At 48.3% G+C, this 10,834-nt stretch overlaps 1 protein-coding gene across 1 annotated transcript in view; it reads left to right on the top strand.

Annotated features, from left to right (window-relative positions):
- Window positions 1-10,834, top strand: part of LOC136486680 (polyubiquitin-like) — a 352,654-nt gene that overhangs the window by 122,305 nt on the left and 219,515 nt on the right. The gene's annotated exons all lie outside the window — the stretch shown is intronic.

Here is a 10,834-nt window from a genome sequence, read left to right as displayed (position 1 = left end):
TTCTCTCTCCCTCCCCGTGCTTTTCTTTAGACCAATGACGCTTGGGTTCACCGAAACGACGAATGCCGGCGAGGTCTCGTGATTTTTGGCCATGGCGCTGCTATAACGACCCGGGTTTTTGGAGAAGCCAAAAATACGAACTTTTTAAAAAAATTTCTGCAATCTGTAAAGCATGTAGATGCTAGGTCAAACAAAGAACAATTTATAAATAAACTGTTGCATACATATAGTGATGCTTGTAGGAGCTTGCCAGAGTTCCTTATTTGGTTTAGGGTTTTGTGTTGGAGAGCACAAGTCCATAGCGAATCCTTTTGACTCCTTCTGGAATCTCTCATGAACCCTTGACCTAAATTCTATAATCAACCAACTATCTTTATCAACTCAATGCCCGTGAATTGCCAACCCTTGACATGGACCCCACTACCCCTAGTTGACCTCTAGTGGACCCCACTAGGAGGTGTACAAGTTGGCGACACATGTGTACAGTATAGGAGCCTTGGTTTATTTAGAAAATAGGAAAGCCAATCTGGCCCAAGCACATGACCAGCCAGCCCAAGATGCACGACTGGCCCAACCCTCCTCCCGGCCCCGCACGTGCCTTCGGCCTAGACGTTGCCTGCTCGGCTTGCCTCCCCGAGCTGGCCCAGCTCGCGCGCCGTCCTTTTCTCCTGGCCACGTGGCCCAACTGCCAACCGGCCGGCCCAACATGCGAATGCAGTAGCACAACCCAGCCCAGCAAGAAGGCCCAGCCGCGCGCCTGATCCAGGACGGCTTTGCCTTCCTCCCACGCCCGCTGACAGCACGACCCCGCCGGTCATCCCCTTCCTCCAACCACTCCCCCGCTCCTCTGCTTTCCGTTAGGAGCCACGGCATCTACTTTGGATGCCCCTGCGAGACCCCAGCTACGGGCCCCGCTGAGCCACGCCTTGCGCCGCGAACTATGGAAGCGACCGCATCGAGCCTGGATGCCCCCTTCTCGAAGCTTCACGCGTCGCTCACCTGCCCACGGCCTTGGATGCGCGCCACGTCGCGCTGACCATCAAATCAACGGCACGGACGCCGGCGCCCCACCGCGAAGCCCTAGCCTTTGGGCTATAAAACCCCCGGCCAAGGCCTCGCCCTCACCAACTCCCTCCACCACGCCACCATAGCCCATCTCGCGCCTCTTGGCCTCGCTTAGCCTCTGACGCCATGCCCCTCCTCTGCTGCACGACCGCCATGGACGCGACCCCGAGCTGCTCGCCACGGCCAGGAATAGCGCCGACCATCCGTAAAGCCGATGTCCTCATCCACATCCAAGCTGCTGCCTTCTCGGCCTCCGACCCTGCCTCGTCGTCCGCGACGTCGCGCGCTGGCCTCACCACGAAGGAGCCATCGGCCATCCCTGACGCCAAGCTGGCATCTTACCACAACCTCGCCACCCTGGTGTGCCCGTGACCCTGCTGCACACCCTTCGGCGACTACCAGCAAGGCCGGAGCCCACCGTCGCCGCCCGCCGAAGCCGGAGCCTATGCCGTCGCCCTTACGACTACGTCGACGTAGCGGCTCGGCACAGCACGGCCTCGAATCATCACTGCGGCACCTCGCCACTGCACCGCCATCCCTTTGCCTTCGACACCGACGGTGAGCCCACGCACCGCCCTCTGCTCACCGTCACCGTGTGCACCATGGCCGCGATGCCGATGCCGTCCATGATGTCATGCTCTGCTCCGAGCTGCACCGGCGCTAGCAGCCCACCTCTACGACCGCGAGCCCCCTGGACACGTGCACGCACATACCTACGTACACGGCCAAGGCCCTGCCTTGCCGGGCCGATGGCGCCCGGGAACATAGCCGCCACCATGCCCTGCCGCAGCCATTCCGGCCATCTCCGGCCACCTCGTGTCACAAGGATGCGTCGTCGAGCTTCAATGTGACCCAGCGCACCCTACTGACTCACCGGATGGGGAGGAAGCCCTTGCCTTGCCCTGCGACGCACCGCGACCGCCGCCGTTCACCGTGGCCGAGGCCCTAGGAAGCCCTAGCCGCCACCTTGACCCCACTGCTGCACTCACCGAGGCGTGGGGAAACTATTGCCTACCCTAATAGGACGCTAGCGCCGCCACGAGTGCTCGCCGGTGACCTCACCGCCGGTGGGAGCCCCGTCGGGGAAGGGAAAGGGGATTTCCCCCTCGCCGACCACCTCGGCGACCACTCCGACCACCTCCGCGATCACTCCGACGACCTCGGCAACCACTCCGACCACCTCTGCGATCACTCCGACCACCCCAGCGACACTCCGACCACCCCAGTGACCACTCCGACCACCTCGGCGACCACTCCGATCACCTCCGCGATCACTCCGACCACCTCCGCGATCACTCCGACCACCTCGGCGACCACTCCGACCACCTCGGCGACCACTCCGACCACCTCCGTGACCTCTTCGACCACTTCACCAGCTGGTCTACCCTTTCCCCCAGCTATGGAATGTGCTACTCCGTAGTTGTGTTGAGTTGTTGCGTCTTTCGGTCATGTTTGGTTCTTATCGCGGCGTTGTTGCCTATGTGCTGAGCCTTTGAGCCGGCTGAGGGATCATACCTCGTTCGGACGCTACGATCGCGGGATCCGTCTCGCTATGACCGTGATGCTGAGTGTAACTCGACCCCTCGCTTTTTAGTTGACTTCATAGTACCACGAGTGTTAGCTCCTGTCTTCAACCCTAGAACATGGTCGTGATGGATTCAATGTCGATACTAACATCGATGCGGATATCACCCACATGCTTTGAGCCCTCCATGACCAAGTCCTGTGGGAGATGACCTGGGAGATAACAATCATGGAACGATGGATGCCAACTCGTTGGTGTAGCTTGTGGCCGCGAGTTCACCACGCCATGACCATGGAGCTACGCCACTCTTTTGCTTTCTACTTGCCTCTTTGTGCTCAAACCCCCGTATGCTTGTACCTTGTATGACCATCGCATTTCTTTGATTCCTGCGGTGACAACCACACCGCTATGAATTAGAGAGATGTCTTAGTGCCAGTGCACCTAAGTCGGGTACCCTATGAGTGGTTTGTGCACTTGGTGTTTGTCGCTTCCTTCCAATGCCCCGTCTTTCGTCGTGGCATGAGTGTTGGAAGAAGTAGACCTTATCCCTTGTTGTTCTTGCTCTTGTTGCACCGTTAGCCCGCTCTGTTCGATTCCGTCCTCGCCCATGACGATTGGATCAAAGATCGGACTATTCCCTTTGGGTTAGCGAAGCTATGGTCTATGTCGTACCTCGGACCCGTGCGTGTCGACCCGATCGACCGTCTAAAACCATCTTTCCCGAAGATGTGTCTGAGAACATGACATGGATGTGCCTACTAACCCCAGCTTCTTTTGTTTTGCTGAGCAACTCTCTTCTCGGCTCCCGACATTATTATGTCGTGTGGATCGAGAGGACCCGTTGCTGTCCAATCTCTTTGCGCTACCACATTCTACCATAGCGGGCGAGCCAAAGTACGTTGGAGCCAAGTCACAATAGTGTTAATCGTTCTTGTTTGCTACTCGTGTCCAATTGTGACTTGCGGGATAAGGCTATAAGAGCTGAACCCCGTCGTTCTTCGTTCTTGGGGCCTGACTTCCAATCCCCGTCAATTTAATGACACCGGATCAAAAGATCGTGAGCCATGGTGTTTGCTCTGGATAAGCTCTGGCTTAAACCATTTATCATAAAGCCATTCTGGCTTGGCCATGACTTAAGCTTGTGCTCAGCATACCACCACTCGTGTTTCTTTGGCCTGAGGAAATCGGACAACCACCGAGAGGGCTACGCCGTGTATCTCTTATTGTCTCGCTGGCGTTAATGGATTTCCTGCGTCTCATCGTCTTTTTGAGTGTTGAGTGCTCTCTTGTCTTGCGTGTCGCTTCGTGGAGTAGCTGACGATCGTACCAAGAGAACGTGGACGACGACAAGGACTATGAAATGGAGTCAACGTAGGAGGAGGTGACCCCGCTAATGGAACACCAATGAATGGAGAATTGTACCACTACTACCTCTACATCGTAGGTGTCATGGCAGCACCCTCTTTTAGAGAATCCTATTAGACATTGCATACTATCTAGAACTGCTAGCGCTTTATAATTATTCCTTTGTAAGTACTTTGATGCATGCTACTACCTGAGCCATTACTACCCTGATGCAACCCACTCTACCATGTCACCCTGCTTTGTGCATTCGCTCGCTTATATATGCTTACTTGCCTGCTTGCTTGCATATTACACCACTATACTTATTATTAACTCCACTTCGCATTATATCGGGGATGTGATGCTGGTGGTGAACCCCCTGGGAAGGGTTTGGCTATGGGTGCCGGACTTGGTGGTGTGTGAGTGTGCTGCGTGTGTCTTGGGTGCGTGGAGAGTGAGGGTTGTGTCGACCGAGCTAGAATAACAACGAGCCTGGGGTGAGTCTTGCCTTGTGGTGCTACCTGGGCACTTGGATATGGAATACTTGTGGTGGGTAAATGGTAATTGGAGGTGGCCTTGGGTGTGAACCTCGGAGAGGTGGAGCCCGGGGTAGAGGTGCTGTGGTGGCACGTAAAATGGAAACCCTGATGAAGACATTCTGGCTTGGTCAATCCCTAAGGACTTACTAGTACTTAGACTCATCGGGAATCCTTTACATCCCACTCGCCCTATATGGTGCAGGACAGTCGGACTACTTGGTAGAACAATGCCACTACTGCTAAGCGAACGTGTACAAGGAGGTACGGGGTGCGCGGTTTCCCCCACACCCTTCCGAGACTTCAGGAGGCCTTGTGGACCAGACTCTTGACATCCGGAGGGCCCCGGCTCTATCTACGACTCACAGTATCAGCCATCCCAGACTAGACTTGGGATGTTCTTGGGCTGAGTGGTAGGGTGGCATCGTTCTAGGCTAGCAAGCGACCGGAATTCTGCCTAGGAGATACATGGCTCCGAGGATGGCTAATCTTGTGGGTATGTGAAACCTCTGCAGAGTGTTTGGTTGATCAATCGATACATATGCCGACTTGTCGGCTATGGACCTTTCCTGGGTTTCGCTTAAACTAGATAGGAGATGAGTCCTTCTTTCCTCCCTCTAGGGTTGGGGTATTTTCCGGTCGTGAGCCTTGGGGGCTGCGGGCCGTTGAGACGAGGCCAAGAGGGAGTTGGCCTGTCGACCTAAGTCTGTGAGATGAGATGTGGTGTGGTGGTGTGGAGATGGTTTGGGATGGATGAATGGCGGATGGATATGGATGGTGTGGTGGTGAATGTGTTAAAAATTGGATATTATTATTATTATATTACTAATGTTATTTACTTCTCATGCGCTAAGGATGCAAACCATAGCCAAATATTAGGATCACCAGATCCCTTGTTTACCTTTTCCACTAAAGCTCATTGGTGCTGACGATGGCCTGCACACATCTGGCGGTGTGCAGATTTCCTGCTTCTCAGAGATGCTGACTTTAGAAGGATTAGAAGGTCTCGTGCCTACGCTCAAGTTTGGTTCAGAGATGGAATCTACGCTGCACTACGCCAACTCTGATAATGCCCGTGAAGGAGGAGCCTTCACTCGACAATCTTCCACTAGATTAACTCTGTAATAGGGGTGTTCCCCAGTGATGTAATATCTTGTATTCTTGAAATCTTATGATGTATGACTGTGACATCGACTGAAATATGTTAATATGATGGAATCAGTTCTTGGTTTTATCATATTAAAATCCATTCTGTGGATTTTCCCTTCAAGGAAAATTGAGGATGTTTCAGTTGGTATTAGAGCCATACTTGACCTTAGGATGAGACCTTTAGTACCAAACACTAGTTTAGAAGCCAAACATTCAATCTGTAGTGGAGTCATAGCTACAAACACTTGATTCCCCATCTCTACCTTGAGTTCTACTACTAACTGACTATCCCCGATCTAAAAAATTGACCACTAGGAAATGATTCCCTATGTCGCTGATGAGGACATGGCACCTTTGGATACGAACAATGATTATAAGGTGCGCTCGTTCCTACATTTGCATAGTGGCTTTGGTTATAATTCACTTGGTTCCACATGTACATGTCACTATTTGATTGTAGGTTCAAATGTGTTTCATAATGGAAGTTCATCAAAGTTGAACTTTCGGTTCGTCGGCAGCCCGACAGTGCCTCATTGGGAAGGCCATAACTCATCCATCCAGAGTGCGATCGAGGTCAATGAGCACTTGATGGAAAGCTTGTTTGATAAGCTTTCAAATAGATCTGGTCCCATCTCAATATCATATCGGAAAGGCCTCCAAATCACCAATATATTCTGTCGCTATTTCTGGCGGGAGCTACACTGTCGTCATGGGCTTGTTAGACATCCTTGGGACCCAGGCCCAAGTTGGAGCACGCCCCAAGAAGATGGAGAACAACTAAGAGATGGCCTTGGACGTCTTCCTCCTTGGCCACCACCTTAGGAGGCCAGCAAGGACGTCCAAGCCAAGCCAGAGGCCCAGTCCAATCCGAGTTCGAGTCTGCCTCGGCCGTCAGGACCAGTCTATAATAAAATGGACACCCAGGACGCATCCGGACTCCGTTTTTGATGATCCATATATGGATGGAAAGATAATTTGATAAGGAAGCCAATCCAAGTGGTTTCACATCAAAAGCTCTTTGGAATCAACGGGAATCATCGAAACAAGTCAGTGTCCAGAATCTGTCAGGGTGCTGCGACACCTTCTTTTGGGTCGTTGGGCCTTGTAACGTGTTGGGACACCTTTAGGACGTGAAGAGGGATCCTTGGACGTCCCTTAGGCTATATAATCAGTAGCCACCACCTACATTAGGTTTTGGGTTTTGTTTTAGATCAATCTATTATTGAACAGTCGTCGTTATCGGTTTGCAAGACCCCAACTTCGAGTGCTTAATCATTCATCTGCAATTGTCACTTTAATTGAGTTGCTTTTTATCTTGTTCTTGCTTGTGTTCTTCGATTCGCAGCAGGGATTAGCCTTCTTGGCGAGGTCAACCGGATTGTGACACGGTTGATAACCAGAGGAGACGTGGTGCTAAGGTTGCAGGGTTTGGGTCTTTGTGATCTGAAGCCGGATCGGTGTGTCGCTCTCCAAACAAAGCATTGTTTATCTTGAACCTGACGAAAGATCGGGACCGTCGTCTCCATTAAGTGGTAATCTGAGCTTCAGGTATACCATCAAGTTCGCATCTTACCCTTAGTTCGAGTGTTTTTGCTTTTATCCCATAGTCCAATGCCATATTTGTTTCCTATCCTATAACCATCCGCGCCATGGCCTTTGCATGATTCAGTTTCAGAGTCCACGTTGTTGAGTTTGTGTCCTAGGTCAAAGTCTTGTTGCTGGTTTAGATTGTGTTCTTTTCTAGTTTGTGTTGATACCTCCACCCGCCGCTATTCCGTATCACCATCGGTTTGCATCTTGTGTCCACTAAATCCCTGATTCGAGCAGCTTCCTTAAAACAGTCATAACTTTTGCATCCGAACTCGAAACGGGACAAATTTTATATCTACGGAGAACGCTAGAAAATTTTAGATCTATTTCATCCCAGCATTGCTGGGTTCGCAAAAATTAGATTTATGAAATTCGATTAGGAAAATTGAGTTTCTGGGCCCACAAGTTTTGGTATGCTTTTTAGAGCACAGTCCTAATTTTCTATAGGCCACATCTTTTATTCAATTGAGCTCAAATTTTTTGTGGTTTATTCTTGTGTGCTTCTTGCTGAGAAAAAAATATCAAAAGAGCAAAAGCAAGAAAAAAAGATTAGACAAAAAAATAAAAGAAAAAAAATAGTAAAAAAGAATAGAAGATATCGAAAAGGTGCACATAAGGAACACTCAATTGCTCTATTGTTTGTGGTATATTTTGCCTTGTTCATATCCATTGCTACCTTTAATACTTGTTTCCTTTCATCCTTGTTTCCTCTCTTGTTTATCACAACTGGTGATAGAAACACATATAGGCCAGCAACTAGAACAAGTGCTCTGGACATTTATTCAATATTGCTGTCTGTCACTGACTTGTGTGCCACATATACATATTTGTTCTTTTGCGTGCCTCCCAAGCTCCACATATACTTCAGATTGGTACAGAAAAAGACCCTTGCAATCTCGGTACCACTGCCTCACAGGTATCATGAACCAGCCGCCGGTTGTACCGCCACTGCTTGCATTGGTAAGAACTTTGTAAGAGCTTGGTAAGACGCTTCCACTTGCTATGAAAAGTGACACCACTGCAACCACGTAGTCATTTGGTAGGGATAACTTTCACCGTTTGTTCCTTGTTTTTGTGTTTACAATGACAGGTTGTTCGTATCCACCGACTTATGATGGTATAGGTGCTGATGAGTACATGGAGTGGAAAATTGCCATCGATAACATATTTGCTACTCGCTTTATGTGTCCAAGGAGGAAGGTAAAAAATGCAGCTAGTGTTTTACGACATTCTGCTTTATCTTGGTGGGAGTCTTTAGATCCTTCTGATAAACCTCAAACTTGGAATGATATGAAACTTCTTATGCGAGAAACCTTTGTTAATCCACCTCCTGTTTTGACTTCATATGCTGAGGTGCACCATTTGGAGGAAGAATCTGTTGTTATTCCTCTTGCTATTACTAACCTTCTGCAGGATAATATCCATAAGCGAGAGGATGACATGGAAGAAAATGAGGAGCTCACAACCTCATATGCAAATTCAGAACCATCACTTCACAATGCACCTATTACTCTTGCTAAGAACATAGGTAATGCCCATGGTGCTATACTCACGGAAGGTGAAAATTGTCTTAATGTACTAAATTTTTGCACAAACCATGCTGTCATAGAGCAATTGTTAGTGGAACCCACTCTTGATTTATCTTTGTCCCATGATAATTTGCTTGATGTTCCTTGTGACAAAGATGAATTGGTTGAAGATGCTTCAGTTTTACATGTTTTGGAACCAGTGACTTGTGCTGAAAATAAACATGTTATTCATATTGCTACTAAAATTGATGAGTTCAAATTGTTGTCTTCTTTACATACTTTGGGTTACATTGAATTTGATGTTTTGTGTAGCCTAGATTGTTTGGAAGAAAGCCTTTTTAAATATGCTGATTTGCCTTGGTTTTCTAAACACACATATCATGTTATTGGCAGATATAACAACAAGGGACAATACATGATACATCGAGTATACATTTGTAACAATATGAATTCCTCCTACTATGCCTAACCTTTTGCAGGACAATGTAGAAAAGAGCAAGGATGATGTGACAGAAAATGAGAAGCTCACAGCCTCATGTGAAAATTCAGAACCATCAACTATTACCCCTGCTGAAAATGAGAGGAAAGGTAATGCCCATGATGCTAAACTCACAGAAGGTGAGAGTTCTCTTGATGTGCTGAATTTTTCCACCAATCATGCTATGATAGAGCAAATTTTAGTGGAGCATTCGCTTGATTTACCTTTGTCACAAGATGATTTGCTTGATGTTTCTTATGACGAAGATGACTTGCATGATGATATTTATGTTATACCCATGCAATCATTGAAGAATGATCACGCTATATGTGTGCTGAAAATGAGCACTTGTGCTGAAAATAGACTTGTTATTCATAATGCTAGTGAAGTTGATGAGCTGAAATTGTTGTCTTCTTTAAATACTTTGGGTTACATTGAATTTGATGTTCCGTGTAATCTTAGTTCTTTAGAGGAGAAACTTTATGCATATGCTGATTTGCCATGGTTCTCTAGACATACATATCATTTTATTGGAAAATATAATTGTAAAGAAGAGTATATGGTGCATCATGTCTATATTTGTTCAAATCTGAAATCTCCTTATATTGTGCAAAAGTATGATCAACCAAAGGATTGCAATTGCTATAATCTTGTCATGTCGAGTTCCCCTAGTTTTGTTATAAAGAAACATGTTAAATTTCAAGAAGGGGAGCAATGTTGGCTACTACCGACAACTTGTCCACCAGCTAAGCTCAAACCGAGGACGGTTTGTTGTCAAGAAGGGGAGGATGATGAGGACATGTCACCTTTGGATACGAACAATGATTATAAGGTGCGCTCGTTCCTACATTTGCATAGTGGCTTTGGTTATAATTCACTTGGTTCCACATGTACATGTCACTATTTGATTGTAGGTTCAAATGTGTTTCATAATGGAAGTTCATCAAAGTTGAACTTTCGGTTCGTCGGCAGCCCGATAGTGCCTCATTGGGAAGGCCATAACTCATCCATCCGGAGTGCGATCGAGGTCAATGAGCACTTGATGGAAAGCTTGTTTGATAAGCTTTCAAATAGATCTGGTCCCATCTCAATATCATGTCGGCAAGGCCTCCAAATCACCAATATATTCTGTCGCTATTTCTGGCGGGAGCTACACTGTCGTCATGGGCTTGTTAGACATCCTTGGGACCCAGGCCCAAGTTGGAGCACGCCCCAAGAAGATGGAGAACAACTAAGAGATGGCCTTGGACGTCCTCCTCCTTGGCCACCACCTTAGGAGGCTAGCAAGGACGTCCAAGCCAAGCCAGAGGCCCAGTCCAATCCGAGTTCGAGTCTGCCTCGGCCGTCAGGACCAGTCTATAATAAAACGGACACCCAGGACGCATTCGGACTCCGTTTTTGATGATCCATATATGGATGGAAAGATAATTTGATAAGGAAGCCAATCCAAGTGGTTTCACATCAAAAGCTCTTTGGAATCAACGGAAATCAGCGAAACAAGTCAGCGTCCAGAATCTATCATGGTGCTGCGACACCTTCTTTTGGGTCGTTGGGCCTTGTAACGTGTTGGGACACCTTTAGGACGTGAAGAGGGATCCTTGGACGTCCCTTAGGCTAT

Source organism: Miscanthus floridulus, chromosome 10, assembly GCF_019320115.1.
Source record: "Miscanthus floridulus cultivar M001 chromosome 10, ASM1932011v1, whole genome shotgun sequence".
Classification (NCBI taxonomy): domain Eukaryota; kingdom Viridiplantae; phylum Streptophyta; class Magnoliopsida; order Poales; family Poaceae; genus Miscanthus; species Miscanthus floridulus.
The sequence above is the reverse complement of the archived record's forward strand: the minus strand, read 5'-3'. Positions and strand labels throughout refer to the sequence as shown.